Source organism: Suricata suricatta, chromosome 7 (genome assembly GCF_006229205.1).
Source record: "Suricata suricatta isolate VVHF042 chromosome 7, meerkat_22Aug2017_6uvM2_HiC, whole genome shotgun sequence".
Taxonomy (NCBI): domain Eukaryota; kingdom Metazoa; phylum Chordata; class Mammalia; order Carnivora; family Herpestidae; genus Suricata; species Suricata suricatta.
Genome location: NC_043706.1, coordinates 131,597,055 through 131,617,119, shown reverse-complemented (window position 1 = coordinate 131,617,119; position 20,065 = coordinate 131,597,055). Strand labels below are relative to the sequence as shown.

The 20,065-nt window shown below is 37.8% G+C and overlaps 1 protein-coding gene across 1 annotated transcript in view; it reads left to right on the top strand.

Annotated features, from left to right (window-relative positions):
* SYNE1 (spectrin repeat containing nuclear envelope protein 1) overlaps positions 1 to 20,065 on the top strand; it is a 455,818-nt gene that overhangs the window by 49,080 nt on the left and 386,673 nt on the right. The window lies entirely within an intron of this gene.

The following is a 20,065-nucleotide window of genomic DNA, read 5'->3' as shown; positions in this document are numbered from 1 at the left end:
ATAATCTATTACTTTTTTTTTTTACATTTACTTATTTTTGAGAGAAAGAGACAGAGCACGAGTGGAGGAGGGGCAGGGAGAGAGGGAGACACAGAATCTGAAGCAGGCTCCAGGCTCTGAGCTGTCAGCACAGAGCCGATGCGGGGCTCGGACCCACGAACTGTGAGATCATGACGTGGGCCAAAGTCAGACGCCCAACTAACTGAACCACCCAGGCGCCCCAGAATATTATGTGTATACTTCACTATAGGCTTGCAGAATAGTTCAGAGAAAGAACTTGTCTAAAGAAAATGGAAAGAAATTAAAAAGTAAAGAAAAATATGAGTTAAGGAGGTGAGGAAGACGATAGGACATACAGTTTTCTATTGTTGTGAGAAAAGGAGCTGTTTCATTGTTGACATGTTGTACATGATTTGGTTCATGTTTAAAATAATATGTAGGAAACCAAAGGACATTTTACGAGGCCATAAGAAAACGGGACCTGTAGATGGCTTTTCTATCCCGAAATTGTAACTGTAAATGAAGAGAGTTGCTCTTACAACTGCTGTTGTTTGTGAAAGTGATCTGAGTCAGGGCAGGCTCTCCGTGGAATAATCCTGTGAAGACACCTTGCCGGAAGCACACCTGTGGTGTCTCTTCCTGCCCGATGTCCATTTGGCAGCCACGTTCCTGATAATTTCACTCTAATCTCCTAGAGTACCATGAACTTGAGATTTACTGCCAAAAGTGCAATTTTAACCCTGCTTTTAATGTAATTCAAACGGTGGTGGATTGGACTAAAATCGTCTCTAAGTATACAGTTTCCTAGTCTTGCCTCTTCCCGTGTTCCCCTTGCACTCCCTTCCTATCACACTTCTCTGTTGTTGCTGTTTTCTAAGCCAGATTTTTTTCTTTATGGTGGTTTTGTCTCTTCCTGAAGAGAAGCAGTACTGCCCTTGACAAACCCAAAAATAAAAGGGAAGGTCACGCTGGTTCCTCTGGTTCCAGAAGAGAGAACATGTTATTTGTAAACAAGGCAGCACCTTCATCTGGCTCAAGGCCTGCCTTGTTGACCTTGGTCTCTTTATCTCGATGGGATGTGATGCTTCACTCTGGGTTCCCACGGGCACCACACTGTGGGGGCGATATAATAAAACTGAGGTGACTGTATTTTCTCCCTCTTCTAAAACCCACAGATTGTTGTTCTGTTGCAGGGAACAGAATGCCTCATGGACGTGAAGGGACTAAGTTTACCAAAAGGCTAGGTTTAGGATTTTAGGATTTCATTTTTTCTCCTTGTTCACCTGTACTCCACCCTCCAAAGTTATTAATACACCCAATCAGTGCTTGTACATATTTTGTGTGTAGTAAATCTTGAAATTTTTTTAATGTTTATTTTTTATTTTTGAGAGAAAAAGAGTGAGCACAAGTGGGGAGGGGCAGAGAGAAAGGGAAACACAGGATCTGAAGCAGGCTCCAGGCTCTCAGAGCCTGGGCTGGGGCTCGACCCCACAAAGCAACTGTGCCGAAGTCAGACGCTTAACCTACTGAGTCACCCAGGCGCCCCTGTAGTAAATCCTTTTAAAATGCTAGTTAAGAAATGTGGTGCTGCTTGAGGACCATAAACCCTCTCTAACCTAACCTCTCGTCCCCACATTTTCTTAACCTTAGCGGTTAACAGCTGCTTAGCAAATAGGAATAAGGCTTAAATGAGAAATTTGAAAAAATAAGGTAGCCCATTTGTAAATCCATGTAGATCATTTCTATATTACTTGTTTTCTTCCATGATTCTTAGAAATAATGCCCTTTTTTGGAAGTGGTTTTAAAATTTCTTTCAGCAAGTATGGAGATTCGAAAGTGATAGGAAGTTGAATAACCTTTGACTCTGGGTCTTGAGTGAATACAAGTGAGAATTTCAAGAATAATAAGGGTAAAGACTCAATGTGAAATACATTCTCTCCACTCACTAAAGGATGAAGAAAAACCAGTGCTGGAGTGCCTGGATGGCTCAGTCGGTTAAGCATCTGACTCTTGATTTCGGCTCAGGTCATGATCTCACAGGTTGAGTCTGAGCTTCCGGCCGGGCTCTGTGCTGACAGCATAGAGCCTGCTTGGATTCTCTCTCCCTCTCTCTGCCCCTCCTTGCTCTCTCTCTCTCTCTCAAAAATAAATAAATAAACAATTAAAAAAAAACTAAAAAAACAGTGCCAATGAACACAAACGAATACTATTAAGTTCATACCTTGCACTGACTTTCCATTACAGCACATTCCATACTGTAAGACAGACCCTTAGGGGGGGAAAGGTAAGCCCTGATCTCAAGGCTGTAGGATTACTTTATTCCCAGTAATTAATTAAATAACTTAGTCACTAGTCCCTAACATGTAAAGTATATTAAAACCAAAGGCTCAGATTTTAAACTTAACACGAAGCTCTGATCCTTAGTGTTTGGGACATGTAAATAGATATGAAGTTTCTCCTGGCTTACAGAAATTTCTTTGTTGTCTCTTGTCCTTGTCAATCAAAGAAAGCAATGGTTGGTACTTTTTGCTTTGCTAGTGTTGGCTATCATATTTAAATTGATGAGTAAAAATGAATAGGACAAAAACTAACATTTATTGAAGAATAAATACTATGTGATATGCTTTGGACAAAACATTTAGGTAGAGTATCTTACTTAATCTTTACAGTGATTTGTAGGGGTTGTGTTATTTGTGTCTCCCTTTTACAAATGAGTCGGCTGAGGCATAAAATGGCTGAGTCACCTTTTTATGATCTCCCCGTAAATGTGGACTGATGCTGGGAACTCGAAGTTGGGTCTGTTGCATTCCCAGGGCCAAAAATTTACTCCTGAGGAAATAAGTATTTCATTCTGCCTCTACTGAAGAGTAGTTTTATTATTGTCTTCTGTAAATCATGATAATAGCTAACACTCTTTATAAACACATTTTGTAAACAAATTTGGTTTTATAATAAACACTCCTTACTCTAACTGGGATAGAAAAATGAAAACAATTTCATTACTAATTTTGTTGTGTCGTTTTAACAGTCATGAATATGGCTACAGCTGATTTCTATTTTACCTTGAAATCCCAGGTCAAGAAATTATTGTATTCTAGCTTGGACCCACAAATCTGTAAACATATCTTTCTTGGAAATCTAGTCTTAAATTGTCTTAGGAAGCATAAAATGGAACTTTAAAAATACTCTTTATACATTCTTGTACCTGTATTTGTCTTCTATAACTGATATTATATGTACTTAAATAATAGAAAAACTCTCTAATATTGTTTATAAATGTAAATATATGTATACACGCAATTTAGATACATAGTTATATATATAAACACACACACAGAGCAGTTTGACTACTTTGGGAACTTGCTATAGTGTATGTCTCTAATGCGGTAGTTACAATTTTTAACTTGTGTGTCACAATATTAGCTATTTGGATAGAATTCCAGCAAGTTCAAAGAGCAAACTACAAATAAGTAAGATTATATCTTGTACAAAAACAAACATGAAAAATTAAATGTCATTGTGATATTTGTCTATAAAGGATTCATTTAGTTTCTTTCTCCCAAATTCCAAAATTAAAACTTTAAATATATATCTAAGGTTATAATTTGGGACTTTTAAAAATTTGAATGATTTGTTTTCAACCAAAAAGAAAAAAAACCTCTCATAAGCTTTTAGGATTTTAACTTAGTACGAATGTCTGAATTCCTAAGTATAGACAAAGAAGGTGTTATTTTTTCACCCCCTGAAAATGCATCTGAAGCACTTTTTGTAAATCAATAGTAAAATTATCTTTGTAGAAATTCTGGCATTGGAGAGTGGTGCATTTGGTCAGTAAGCAGGGGGTAAGGCTAAAGAATGAGAGTATAATGTGCTTTTGTAGAGGTGTTGCTATAGGGATATTTTAGGGAGAATGTTGCTCGCTGAGCTGGGAGTCCCCTTGGTGAAAGCTGTGTTTGATTTAGATGCTGATTGAATTAGAACAAGTTCCAAAAGTAACTATAATAGGCGGAATATGATAAAACCAAACTTCAGGACTCCTGGCGCAATAAAAGGTACTTTTGTTATTATCTGTGTGTGTGTGTGTGTGTGTGTGTGTGTGTGTGTGTGTACACATGTGCATGTCTACTTTTTCTTTTAATATAATTCCAGTGTGAATCCATGGTACAAAACATTGAGATTGTGTAAATAGACTTTAAAACAACTCTAAGTTAAAAATTTTTTTCTTTCTACTTTATCTGAACCAAGCACATAAATGGAAGTGAAATAAATAATTCTGATTTATGTTTACAATTTTGGAAAACCTAACACAAATATTTATAGGGTAAGCCTGAACAGTGAAAATTTATGAGGAATACTAAAATAAGATAAAAGTCAAATTTTAGCATAGAAATTTAGATGATTGATATTTAGGTATTTTAAAGAAATGGTTTCTAAAACTTGAGACATCAGGACATCAATGTCTACCATTCATAACAAACCTGAGTGTCTTCCTCAGACTAATGAACAAAAATACTCTTGAAACATGAATCTCTGGTCTAGAGTTCGTCAGTCTGTTAGTGACTTAACTTTCTTTTTACCTCCAGTATTATTGTTTTTAAATTCTAATTTTTAAAGTACATTGATGTATTTCATATCTGTATCTGAATGTAATGAAGTTATTTCATCTTATCTTTTATTGTTTTCAGACCCCTATAAAATGTGATGATGACTCAGAATTTCACCACCTTACCCCTGTCTTTAGGTAGAAGATGGTACCCAGATGCATTTTAATTTGCTTCTGGGGTCACAACAGCTTTTTTTTTTTCCTCAGTGATGGACCTCCAACCATAATTATGTAGCTGAGACATTTTTCTTACTAAGAAACAAATGGAGATACTCTACTAAGTTTTATGCTAATGTTTGGCTACATGGAAAATAGTGATAGTAACAAGTTTGTTCTAGACATAGACTCTGGTGATTTCCAAAGTTTTATATGATGGCTACCGTGCATTCTTATAGCTGATTTAGATTTGGAATCTGGTATTTGCTTATATATAATAACACCCAAATCGTATATTTTGTATACATTTAGTAAACTGTGTTTCCTTGATTTAAATCTTTACATCTTAACTAATTCTGGTTGTTCTGAGTTTCTGTGAAATAATTCAGTTGAAATAATGTACTAATATTTGTATTAATTTAAAATACTGAGAGGTATTGGTGGTTAAAGTGAATAGAAAAGCCCCTCTGTTTTCCTCAAGGATATAATTAAAACAGCCATATAGAGGCGCCTGGATGACTCAGTCAGTGATGCGTCAGACCCCTGATTTCAGCTCACAGTTTTGTATATGAGATTGAGCCCAGTGTTGGACTCTGTGCTGACAGTGGGGAGCCTGCTTGAGATTCTTCCTTTCCCTCTTTCTCTGCCCTTCCCCCACTCTCTCTCTTTCAAAACAAATAAACTTAAAAAAAAAGCCCAGCCATATAACAACCATATAATGTCATATATTGTAATTAATATAATTGATATGATATATACATTAATGTCATCTATATTATAGTATACATTGTTATATATTTATTTTTAAATATTATTTAATGTTTTTATTTATTTTTGAGAGAGAGAGAAAGAGAGTCAACATGAGCTGGTGAGGGGTAGAGAAAGACGGAGACACAATTCAAAGCGGGCTCCAGGCTCTGAGCTGTCACCACGGAGCCCTACTTGGCGATTGAACTCAGAGCAATGAGATCATGACCTGAGCTGAAGTCGGGTGCTTAACCGACAGTCACCCTCGCACCCCTATACTATATATTTATAATATATTATGTGTTAAACATGATAAATAACCTACATCATATATATGTTTTATATATTACATATTCTTTCCCTAAGGATATAACTTAAATAATTGTATTAAAATTATAACAGCTTCTTTTTAAATTAGGAGAATCTTTACTCTGCTTGTCACCTCTTGCTAAGATTTCCCATCATGTTGCCTCCTTACTTCACTTCCCACTTGTGCATATATGGAAGTCAAGTCTTTCTTTTTTCCAGATGTCTTCAAGTCAGTTACCTTCAAGGGATCTGAGAAGCAGCTGCTCTAAGAAAATGCAGACTAATGGGTCTGTGGAAGACTAGGAAATGTTAAGTCTCACCCCAAAACACTCAAGTTAAAATTTTTTTTAATGTTTTTATTTATTTTTGAGAGAGAGAGACAACATGAGCAAGGGAGGATCAGAGAGACAAGGAGTCACAGGATCTGAAGACAGGCTCCAGGCTCTGAGCTAGTAGTCAGCTCAGGCTCGAACCCATGAACTGTGAACTCATGACCTGAGCTGAAGTCAGATGCTTAACTGACTGAGCCACCCAGGCGTCCCCCAAAACACTCAAGTTAAAACATATTCTTAGAATGCTGCTGGTGGAAGTATGCACATTTTGGGCCCGGTCCTGCCTGCAGGCCAGTGTCGGATGCTCCCTGTTTCTTATTTGCATGAGCCCCTGGTTGGTGCCATTTAGGACCTAGAAGGGGAGTATCGCCTCCAGAGGCATGGATCTGACAAGATGGATGGCAATATGGAGCCCAGACAGAGCGCAGAACTAGCCAGTGTTTGCTGGAGTTGTCTGGTTGGAGAAGCAGAAAGGGACCTCAGTAGGAAGGCCCTGATGACAGAAAGGCAGAACCAAGCTTGGCTGGTTGGACTAAGAAAGCATATGAATTGGCGAGAAAGCATTCAGACTGGTGGGACTAACGCATCGGGACGATTTGGAGAATGTGTGCAGTGGACTCTCTCATCGGAGGTGTGACCTCGCCTCTTTCTTGGCTTTAGAGGCCCTCCCTGGGATGTGTCTTCAGCCTAAGGGATCTGCCCCATCCAAGTTATGCCCCCTTCCCCAGGGCAGCCCATATCCAGTGAGTGATCAGTGCCTGGGGACAAAGTCCTGGCCCCTTGCCTCAGGTAGGACATCTCTGAGAGAGATCCCAGCTTCAGAGACATAACTGCATCTCAGTTTAAAAATTTAAAAATGTTTCTGAAAGCGCATGCCCAACAAAACCTCCTGCTGACAAGACTTCTAGATTTGGTTTCCCTTTCACCTGACGTGTGACACATGATAATGCCAAGGCAGATACAAATATAGAGATGGAGAATAAAGAGATGGAAAAGGTCAGAGAACTGAAGACAGCAGGTCAAAGTGTCACTAGGGAGACGTCCTTCTCGCTTGTAGCTCGGGGAGATGGGGGAACAGGCAGGCCTGGGCTTGTAGGTGCTCTATCTGTGGGCCAGATTCTAGCCAATTAGTTGCTCATATGATGCAGTTGGACAAGGATTCACTCAAGGACAATTGAGTGTCAGCTCATTTGCTGAGACAATTTATTTCTGAAGCTGGGTTGTTTCACCTGTGAGTCGGGGAGAGTGTCAGTGTTGATACTCCAGGGTTTGGTAACAATCCTATGATTAAAGTATTCTGGAAACCCCAATGGACGATGTGGACGTGAAGGTAGAGTGAAGTGATGGGAGGCACAGGCTTTGGAGAGATGTCGAGCCATGCTGTGACACTTCGTGTCTGTGACACCTTAGGAAGTTGAAGAACCTTGATAACCCCATGCTTTTTGTTTTGTTTTTTTCATTTAAATTCAAGTTAGTTAACATACCATGTAGTCTTCTTGGCTCCAGGAGTAGAATCCAGTCACTCATCACTTTCATGGAATAACCAGTGTTCATCCCAAAAGCGCCCTCCTTAATGCCCATCACCCACTGAACCCACCCCCCATCTCCTCCCCTTTAGCAACTCTCAGTTTGTTCTCTGTATTTAAGAGTCTCTTATGGTTTTCTTCCCTCTCTGTTTTTATCTTACTTTTCTTTCCTATGTTCATCTGTTGTGTTTCTCAAATCCACATATGAGTGAAATCATATGATGTGTGTCTTTCTCTGCCTGACTTACTTTGCTTAGCTTATTACCCTCGAGTTCCATCCACATTGTTGCAAATGGCAAGATTTCATTCTTTTTCCTGCCCCAGTAGTTTTCCATTATATACATACCACATCTTCTTTATCCATTCATCAGTTGATGGGCGTTTGGGCTCTTTCCATAATGTGGCTATCGTTGATAGTGCTGCTATTCTTCATAGAGATATCCCTGGGTTTTTGTTGTTGTTGTTGTTGTTGTTTTGTTTTGTTTTGTTTTGTTTGGTAACACATAAAATCCAGGTAGGGGGATATTTTCTCATAGGGTTGTTGCAGAATTTAAATGAGATAATATGGATTGTGAATGTACATGACATCATGCCTGCCACGTGATACCCTATAGATAGATAATAGCTATTGTTACTATTTTTAAAACTTAAAAATGACATATTACTCTACAGATAAGCATGGAAATGAGAGGAAGTTCATTTGTGACACTGGTACTCAGCAGCTCTGGTCTCATGTGGAAGCCCCTGTAAGTGGCAGAGTGGCTGTGGGTTCTATGTTCCAGTGAATTTTCATTTGGGAGGAAGGTCACTGCCGTCACTCCAGTCCTGAAGCACTAAAAAATGGCACACCCTCTAGGACTCTGCTTATGACCGAACATTGAATGCAGGTCTTCGGAGTGGCTCACTGACTGTATCTGTGGCTCAGGGTTGGATGTGTTTGAGATTGGAATTTCTGGCATCTCCTCCTAGAACTTTGTGATTTGATCTTATTTTTCAGTTTTACTGTTTTCAGCTTTTGTTTTTATTATTTTGCCTCCATTTCAAATTCACAAATTTCACTGTTAAGATCATAGCCGTCTTTACTTCTGAAGAGGGCATGTGGTATAAAATAGAATATTAGTAAAATTGTGTCCAGTTGTTGTGTTTGTGTTTGGATATTGGTAAAAATAGTGAAGAGAGAGAAAAAGGAAGATTTAGATCGCAAGGTGAGAATGAGAAATAATATTAGCAATAATTTAAAATATAAAATCCCTAAATGTGGGATTATAATCCTAAACCTGCTTAAGACTAAGGGCAATAATTTGATGAGAAAAAACAACAACAACTAAAAAACTTTGAAGGTCCTAGATAAGAAAAATCATATTTATTTGGAAGAACTATATGTTTTCTAAAAGCTTAGACTAAATATTGAACATGAAATGTGTGAACACTGTGATCAGCTACTCTCTCCCAGCCCCAAAGAAAACATTGTGTTTTGATTGATTGAAATACTAGTGTTGAAGTCCAGTTCTGTGTTAAAATAGAGTGGTTGTACGAAGAAGGTATTTTAAGAAGTTTTCCAGTACATGCTTTCCTTCAGCTGCTCTTGTGTTGCTAAGCACTCACAACAGGAAAAGATCTCAAAGTCGTGGTAGTTTTCTTGCAAAGTCAGGAGATGGACCACTTTTTACCATTCGGGAGCTACACGTGACAAGTTCATCCAGCATCAGCTTGAAACTTCTTTCTTTCTTTGATTCATTATTGTTATTTTTAATGTTTATTTATTTTTGTGTGTGTGTGAGAGAGAGAGGCAGAGTATAAGCTGGGGAGGGGCAGAGAGAGAGAAGGAGACACAGAATCTGAAGCAGGTCTAGGCTCTGAGCTGACAGCACAGAGCCCGACATGGGGCTTGAGCCCACAAACTGTGAGGTCATGACCTAAACTGAAGTTGAACTGAGTCCCCTACAGACCCTAGCTTGGAACTTTTCTAAAAATTTCTGTGCTAACCGGAAGTAATCCTCATCAAGGAGATCAGCTAGCCTCACTTTTATGCATCATGTGACTTTTATTTGTACTTTATTAGAAAAAAATTTAGATGTAGAAGCAGCATTTTCCCCTAGCTCCTATGTGAGCAAACAGTTGGCTTTCACTTTCTCTACATTCAAGTTGTCTTTAATTTCTGCAGTCTTTTTTTTCTTTAATCTACTCACATCTTCCATGTCCCTCTTCTTACTTCCTGCTGCATACACACAACTTGGACAATGGCATACTTCTTTACGATTCCCGTTGCCCCTCCTGTAGTAGGAAGGACACCCCATCCTCTCCAACTGCATCCAGTGCTGGTCAGAGCCGGATGCTAGCTCACAGGAGGGGTGTGGTAGTATTCATTAAATAAGTGAATCAAATAGTCAGCAAATGAGTCTGGTGGTAATTGGGTTAGACAAGGATACAGACTATCTACATGCTGGCCTTCGTTCCTCAGATCTGTAGCCTTTATTCTAATTTCTAGATTACTGGTATATTTCTTAATCTTCACCATACTTCATTTCCTTATTTACACTTGGACTTGTAATACCTCCTGTGGCTACTAGGCCTGGTTACTTGTATGAATGGAATGAGAAGTAAACATGAAAACATGAGTAAATACAAGTGTTATGAAGATACAAGGTATTTTCATTAATTCACAGGTTATCATTTTCTTATCAATGTTCCTTTTTAACTTTTTTAATGTTTATTTATTTTTGAGAGAGAGACAGACAGAGTGCCAACTGGAAAGGGGCAGAGAGAGAGAGAGGGAGACACAGAATCCAAAGCAGGCTCCAGGCCCTGAGCTGTCAGCACCAGAGCCTGATGCAGGGCTCAAACTCATGAGCAGTGAGATCATGACCTGAGTTGAAGTTGAACGCTTTACCGACTGAGCCACTCAGGTGCTCCTCTTATCAATGTTTATGTCCACAAATCGAGGAAGAAAAAATGTGACAGAAAAACAAAAACGCAAAAGCTCTGTTGAAACTATACAAACTTATTGTCTTTATTTAGAAGTAATGTTGGAGGCTACTGGTAGGAACTGCCATCATGAACTCTCATTATTTTTATTACTTTTCTGTATTATTGGTTATAATCCTCGGCACAGTACATCTTTCTCACGGTACTTCCATATCATACACACAGCCCTTTATGCAAATGTCTGAGCTTAGTTTTCCTAGTCAGAATCCTTTGGATTCGGGAAATATAATACGTTGGGAAAACCACATGTGTATCACCCTCAGTCAGAGACTGTGGAGGCATTAATATTTCTGCAGAGAAAACTATTAATGTTAACATTAGGTGGGATAAAGGAAGATTATAAATAGCCTCTCCTCAATTCAGGTGACATGTGGTTTCTTTTTTCCACCAAATGATTTTGCTAAAAATTTATGAAACTGAGGCCTAAAGGTTCCAGACTGAGGTATCTATTACATCCTCTCTCCCACATCTCCATACACATGTGATTAAAATCCCTCCTGGGAAGAAGGCATTTCCCCAGTATTGTATTTGGAGAGACTGGATAAGAGCCTGGTGCATTATCGGATCTGTGTATTCTTAGAAAACCAGCCACATTCAACTACCTTGCCCCAAACAAATACATGAAAATTCTCTAAATTTTTAAATATATATTTTTATCTTTGGCTGACTAACAGGCTATATACTTTTCCTGGTATGACAGTGATAAAATGTTTATAATGTTAAGTGTCAAAATGTTATAATATAAATAATATTTTAATGGTTAAAATTAAAATACTATAACAAATAGTTCAGACTATATTTTAAACTAACCAACTAAAGCCAATCAATTATTTTTGTTTTATATTTTTAGAGTTCTGAAAAAAATATTGTGAAGGTTTAGGATATAATACATGAACCAAATACAATTTCAGGATATATACACCCTCTCCTTCCCTCCCCATTCTGCACCATGTAAGACATGGATTTCCAGATTTGAATAACAAAGTATCTCTGACATCCTAGGATATTTCATTCTTATTGGAAAAATCATGTAGTTTTTACACAACCTTCCAGCAAAGATAGTAGACTTACTGCACTTTGTCACTTCTTAAACAGACATATCTCTGGGTAAATGATTTCTACTTAAATAAATATATAAACTGTGGGAATAACCCAGTATAGGAAGGACTTTTTGGAGTAGTTAACTGGACAATAATAATTCACCTAAAACATATATGTGTGTGTGTGTCTGTGTGTGTGTGTGTATAATTCATTTTAAACACACACACACACACACACACACACACACACACACACCCACCCTCAAACAATGTTTACTGCCATTGCTATCCATAGATGAAAAGGGCATAGTTTAGGTCAATGATTCTCAACTGGGATTTTCTTTTCAAATGAGTAACAGAGTGTGGGAATAACCCAGTGCCTGGAGACATGTTTGATCATCACAATTTGTTAGAGAGAGGGGAGTGGGGTGCTATAGGCATCGATGGATAGATGCCAGGGATCCTAACTGTCCTATAATGTAGAGCACAGCCTCTCATGGCAAAGGTTGATCTTGCCCGAAATGTCAGTAATGCTGACGTTGAGAAACTCTAACTTAGGAACTGAGATAATTATATTTTTCTCATTTTTCATGCCTTAGATTCATAGTGAGATAGTACTAAACTTCACAAAAGTAACTTTAATGATACACGGCTTTCAAAATCTGGTCATTGGTTTTACATAAAAGAAATACAATTCCAATTCCAAAAATCTTAAGAGCAATGTGGTTTTTTTGACATTTGCTTCACAAAAATTGCAGTGATCAGAGCACTCAGAGGCAAAAACTCCCTAAAAATTCTCTTTACTCCTCTTTTTCCTTAAGTCTGCTCCTCCAGTAGCTGTTTATCTTCTCTCCTTACCTTCTGTGTCGTCCCTGGTTAATCTATGCATAAACACGTGGAGAATAACTTTGGATATCCTTGTTCTTTGCCACTTTCTTCTCTGTTACTCATTTGAAAAGAAAATCAAGGGCCCAGGGAGTGGACCCAACCAAACAAGCTTAGAAACCTGTTGTAGAAGACAGACTGATGGGGGAGAAAAAGGAGGATTACTTGTGTGTCTGTTCTACAAGTAAATGCCTTTGTTTTAGTTAGCTATTGGTGTGTAACAAATGACTCCAAGCTTAAAATAATCATAACTCATCCTTTTTCATGATCTGTGGGTAGACACACTAGTTCACAGTTAAATATGGATCATCGTGTGTGTGTGTGTGTGTGTGTGTGTGTGTGTGTGTGTGTGTGTGGGTGTGTATTGTCAATATATATGTGCCAGGCCGTGATTTAGTCTCTTGGGATATAATGATGGGGAAAGTACTTTCTTGCCATGGAGAATTTGTGATCATGTCTGTATGGATGTGGGAGAGAGGAACTAACAGATGCATCAACCTTGAGTCTTTAGGTCTCAGTTTCCTGGCTTCACCTGGCATGAGTTCATCTGCAGGTTTGGCCGAAATAGGTCCAAGGTGACCTCACACATGTGTCTCGAAGTTGGGTCTGGCTATATGATAGGGCATCTTAATTCTTCTCCACATGGACTCTTGTCCTCCAATATAGACTTCTTTCCTTACATAGTGGTTTTTTAAAAACATTTTTTAATGTTTTTTTATTTACTTTTGAGATACAGAGAGAGACTGTGAGCAGGGGAGGGTCAGAGAGAGAGGGAGACACAGAGTCTGAAGCAGGCTCCAGGCTCTGAGCTGTCAGCACAGAGCCTTACACAGGGCTCGAACCCACAAACCATGAGATCATAACCTGAGCCGAAGCCAGAGACTTTACCAACTGAGCCACCCAGGTGCCCCCTTACATGGTGGTTTTAAGACAGGAATCCAAGACAGCTAAAACAAACAGCAAGACTTCTTAGGGCTAGAATCAGATGAAAAAAGTCATTTTTGCTGTGTTATTGATCAAAGAAATGTCAATACAAGATCAGATTATTTGTATTCTTTCCACATCAGAATACATTCACTTCCTCTCAAGACCTCGGAAATCTCATCCAATGATGTCAATAACTTCAAATCCAATGTCAATTGATCTGCATTTTGTCATTTGTCCACACACAAATGAGGCTTCTCGAATATAATTCTTCTAAATCCCCAGGCCTATAAACTAAAAAGAGAAGTGACTGCACCTGTTCATCCAAAATGCAATGATGAGGTAGGGGCCAGGACCATTGTAGTAGATGCCTCTGTTCCAAGAAGGGAAGGATGGAAAAGAGGTAACAGTCATGGTCTGAAATAATTCTGAAATCCAGCCAAGCACATGTGGCTAGTCCCGTTAATCCAGGGGCCAGTGACATTCCCTGTCTTTTTGATAAGAAGTAGCTCATGTTTATGGATGATTATCTTCTTTAAAAATATTGTTTTATTTAATTCTTTTTAGATAGAGCATGAGTAGAGAAGAGGGGAAAGGAAGAGAGAGAGAACCTGAAGCAAGTTCCATGCTCAGCATGGAGCCTGATGTGGGGCTCTATCCTGTGACTCTGGGATCATGACCTGAGCCAAAATCAAGAGTTCAATGCTCAACTGACTGAGCCACCCAGGTGCCCCTGGCTGGTTGTCTTCTTAGTCATATTAATTGTGGTTCCAAAGTCTTGTCTTCATTTTGAACTATCCTGTCCTTTTAGTACAAGGTGGTGCTGATTTTGCTTAACAGATTTGTTGATCTCCTAAAAATCTGCTTGGAGTCATTTCTGTGCCACTCAAATCCAAAATTTAAAACAACTTTAGGACCACAGGTAAAGCTTCTGTGAGCAGTGCCCTCGGGTTTCTTAGAAGCTTGTTTCTGTAGTAGAGAAGGTCAAGTAGGCACTCCCTTAAATATTTCTGGGTTCTTAACAATGGTGCTTATGAGTCTGCCTCTTGATTTTGGCTCAGGGCATGATCTCACTGTTCATGGGTTCAAGCCCCATGTCGGGCTCTGCACTGACAGCACAAAGCCTGCCTGGGATTCTCTCTCTCCCTCTCTGTCTCTGCCTCTCCCCGACTTGAGCGCTCACACTCTTTCTCTCTCAAAATAAATAAACTTAAAAACAAAAACAAAAACCAACAATGGGTCTTACAGTCAGACTCTTGATTTATTGTTATCCTAAAGCTACATTTTACTTTACAAATATTTTTCCAGGAGAGACTGAGAATGTCGTATTTTCTAATCCAATGCAAATGAAAAAGTGCCTTATTTGGTTCATCTCTCTCTCTCTCTCTCTCTCTCTCTCTCTCTGTATCTCCTAAGAAGCCAGTTGATACTTTCAGCTTTCTGCAAGGAAATATCACTAGCCAAATGCACAAGTTCAAGTTACTGCAGATGACAGAATATACAGTACCTAAAATAAATGTGGCTCTTCTTCTGATCTCTGACAGCAATGTTGATTGTCCTTTCAGTATCTACTAATGGTTTCTTTGTGTCTTTCCAGCCTCCTCCCCACCTGGTCCCAAGGCCACCACCACATGTTTTAGATTTTTGTTAAAGCAGCACTCTATTCCCAGTAGCAGTTTCTGTTTCACTTAGTCTTGGCTAAACCACCACCCAAACTTAGTGGCTTAAAGTAGTAACATGTTACGGTCTCTGGTGTTCCTGGGGGTGAGCTGGGTGTTTCCTCTGCTCACTACGCCTGAGCTCATTTATAGAAGTGCATTTAGCTGCAGCATCAGCAGGGCTAGTAGGTACACTGACTTGGATGTCTGGCAATGGTGCTAGTTGTCACCTGGAGTCACTTGATTCTCCTTCACATGATGTTTACCCTCTAGGGTGCTAGATCAGCTTCCTGGCATGATGGTCTCAGGAAAGACATCTTTGTGAGCCAGAATGGAGCCTTTAGAAGGCCCCGCCTTAGAAGTCCTATAAAATCATGGCAGCCATGTTATTTGGCCAAAGCAGATCTCAAAGCCAGTCTAGACTCAGGGGGTGTGGAAATCTACTTTGTGTTGATAGGAGGAGCAGCAAAATCAGATTGCAACGGCTGTGATAATCCAAATGACAGGAATTTGTGTACATATTTGGTAATCAGCCAGAGCCTGGTTTTGTAAATTTGTGTGTTATGTGTGTGTTTAATTTACAAATCTAAACATTGGGTAATTATAAGCTTTATTTTATTATGTTGCAATAGTCAACATACCTTGGACCCTACCCATGTATAACAAAGTTAGTGATGATTTTAGTAACTGTTGATATACAACTGGGATCATATAATTCTGATCCCCAAATCAATAATTTGATTTAGGTCATCTCTTTGTGGCTGTTATTTATGTTAATAATGATTCCATGGTTATGCAATCTTTTTGTTGTTTTTTCCTTTGTGGCCATGTCCTCTGATTGTGTCAAAAAGTTCAATCTACTTTCTACGTTAAAATTTCTTTCCAGGGCACCTGGGTGGCTCAGTCAGCTAAGCATCTGGCTTTGGCTCAGGTCATGATCTCACAGTTTTTAGGTTTGAGCCCTGCGTCAGGCTCTGTTCTGACCACTCGGAGCTTGGAGCCTGCTTCTTCTGATTCTGTGTCTCCCTATCTCTCTGACCCTACCCTGCTCACACTCTATGTCTCTCTCTCTCTCAAAAATAAATAAACATTAAAAATTTTTTTAATTAAAATTTCTTTTCAACTTTTTACTGAAGTGAATTCTTCTGCATCAGAAATAATGAAAAACTTTGTTAGGTATCATTAGGAAATTATGACAAAATTTTTGTTTTAATTCAGCATTTATATTTTCAGGTAACTAAAATCTGTAAGAATTTTATTTAAACCACCATTGTCATTAATGCACCTAAAAAATAAAATGATAATCTGCAAAACACAAAAAAGTTAATCATAGCCTATTGCAAGCTATCAACGTATCTATATATGATACATTAATATTTTTATCATGGATTGCAATTTCAGACCTAACAACTATATCTACTTATATAAACAGTTTTTCTTGTTGGTATTTAAAAATTTTTTTTTGCATTTATTTATTAAAAAATTTTTTAATGTTTTTAATTTTTTTTTTTTTTGAGAGACAGAGAGAGAGAGCGCGAGCAGGGGAGGGGCAGAGAGAGAGGAAGGCACAGAATCCGAAGCAGGCTCCAGGCTCTGAGCTGTCAGCACAGAGCCCGAAGCAGGGCCAAACTCAAGTGTGAGATCATGACCTGAGCTGAGGTCAGACCCTTAACGGACTGAGCCCCGCAGACACCTCTCTTGTTGGTATTTTTATATTCAGATGACATTAAGGATAAATACACCCAGGAATTCACTAATGTGATCTTTATGATTGATTAGGACTCTGATGAAAATAAATATCTTTGTGTGCGTACCCTTTTATGAAATGCTCTAAGAAATAAGTTCTCATAGATGATTTGTTAAATACAAGGAACAAGCTGAGGGCTGCTGGGGGGGATTGGTGGGGAAGATGGGCTAAATGGATGATGGCCACTAAGGAGGACACTTGTTGGGACAAGCACGGGGTTCTTCTCCTGAAACCAGTACTATGCTGCATATTAACTAACCTGCATTTATTTTATTTTATTTTTTTAAATTTTTAATGTTTATTTTTTATTGAGACAGATAGAGACAGAGCATGAGTAGGGGAGGGGCAGAAAGAGAGGGAGACACAGACTTGAAAGCAGGCTCCAGGCTCTGAGCTGTCAGCACAGAGCCTGATGTGGGGCTCGAACTCATGAGCAGTGAGATCATGACCTGAGCCGAAGTCTGCTGCTTAACCTACGGAGCCACCCAGGCACCCCATTAACTAACAGGAATTTAAATAAATACATAAAAATATTTGTTAAATATATTGAAATATGCCAATTTCAATTATTTTTAGTATTTTTAAATAGCATCACTTAAATGTTAAAAAATTAAAATATATGCCAATGTCCTTCTAATAGAATTTTTCTTTATTTGGGGGCTATACTAAGTAAAATCCGAAAATATTTACGTAGAATTCAGTTGGCTGTGTCTGATGATATAAAAGGTGAATTGCCAGGACCCAGTAAACTCTGCTTTTGCAACTATGATATAGAAGGAAACATATAGAGAACTTTGACATTTAGAAATATACAATGAATGCTATGAAAAAGCCATATTTTTGGGCTTATACTAAAAAGACCTTTTAGCCAACGTCTAAATATAAACTCAGATTTACCATCAGATGAACTGTTATAATAGCACTATTATTTCATTAATGGTGAGAATAGTAAAAATATAACAGCTTAAAATCAGGAAGTCATATCAACAGATTATTACATAAATTTATAACTTATACACTAACACTATGCTAATTTAAGATTTTAAAACATCGACATCTTGTAACTTTAATAAAATTGTGTATAATCTCAAATTGAGTTTAAAATTTTATATACACACTAACTATAGTCTATTTTAAACTTAGAACTGGATTTTATGTATTATAGATAAAGATCTGAATCTGTCAAATCTGGTTAGATTAGTTAAGATTATTCTGCTGCTGCGTGACTTTATTCATAGAAGCTAAAGATTTTTAAGGTCAAACTCAATTTGAGTTAACTATGACTTTATCATTTTAATATGATTAATATTTGATATGACTAAGATGGGTATTCCTGTGTTATCCTTGGGCAGCAGTATCATCGTGTAGAGCCTGACTTGAGGAGACTAAAGCTTGGCTCTGTGACTGGGTGGCTCTTGGTAAAAATGCTTAACTTCTATGTGCCTTGGTTTTCTAGTAAAATGGCATTATAATAGTTCTTGCTGGAAGACTTGTCACAAGAATTAAATGAGTTAAAATGGATATATTACATATGGTATGAAAATATTTAAATTATAAAATAATTAAAATATAATGGGATCTTTAGAGAGAGAAATATTGGGGCCTCAGTATACCTGACACTAATATAATACTGTGTGTCAATTATACTGTAATTTAAAAAAAAGGAACATGTCTGATGCATAAATATGTCTGAAGAAAAATATCCTGACTTAGCCAGTAATATTTCTGTGGGGAAAGGAAATGTTAATAATTTTGAGGAAGGGATGATTACATACATATAGATTCATCCAGAGTATTTTCTTACTGAGTTATTCGAAACCAACCAATTAATAATTAGTTTGATTCTTTGGGGAAATAACACTACTACAAATAATTAAATGCATTTGGAGCAAGAAGATGAATTTGCGTCATCACTTCCTGTGCTGCATAGAAGAAGACTTTAAGACATTATGAGTCATATAATGTTAGAGCAGAGACTTTATATATTATAGGTGGCAAAAAGCTGCTTTTGTGCTAATTGTTTCACTTAGCACTTACCAAATCTGTCACCTTTTTGATTAAATAAATAATTTTTCATTTTTTCCCTTTGTACCCTTCCTTGATCAAAAATAAATACATATTGGAATGATATTTTTAAAATTTGAACCAAAGCATCTCAGTTTAGTATTTTAAAACTTACTTTCTATAGTTCCCAATAAATTCTGATTTTTGCTCTATATTTAGTTGTCACCTAATTTTTAATATAATAGGCCGTTCATATCAGGAGAGAGCTAAAAATAACTATTTTTGTCAGAGCCAGATGTATCAGATACTCAAATGAAGATATGTAATAGAAAATATAAAGCAAATACAAATATTAGAATTTAGCTCTCAGCAAAGTTTGACAGGACATTGTCAGGGGGTCATATAATTTCGTTACATTTTTTGTTTTTCTGAGAACTCAAAGCAGCTGTATTTCCAGTTTGTTTTGTAGTTAAGTTTGAGATTTTATTTGGGTTTTCCCAAAAAATATGGACAGAAATCATTTTTTTTACATTTATTTAATTTTCAGAGAGACAGTGTGACTGGGGGAGGGGCAGAGAGGGAGACACGGAATCTGAAGCAGGTTCCAGGCCCCAAGCTGTCAGCACAGAGCTGGATGCAGGGCTCAAACCCATAAGCCATGAGATCATGAGGTGCACAGAAATCAGATGCTTAACCGACTGAGCCACTCAGGTGCCCCTGGACAGAAATCTCTTAATCGTCTTTTAAACTCCGCCCATTAAATATCCCATATAATTCTTAAGTTCTCAAAAAAAAAGGAAAGAAAGAAAGAAAATAAGTATCAGTGCCTGGTACATAAAAAATATATGTATTATTATTTGTTTTTATATGTACTTGAAAATTTTAAAGTACATTAGAAATAATGATATTCTGTATGTTCTTTGGATATATGCAAAATTTCTCCAAATTAAAATGTTATTAATTTTTTTCATTCATCGAACAGTATTTTTTTCTCATATTTGTAGGCATTGGGAACAAAGTTACTGTCCTCATGGGGCTTATATTCCCATAGGCAGTCAGACCTTCTCACTTGAAGCCCAGAAGAGGTCAGCTCCAGGGATGTGGGGCTGAGCACACCAGCCCTCAAAGGGCGAGGAATTGAAGTAATGT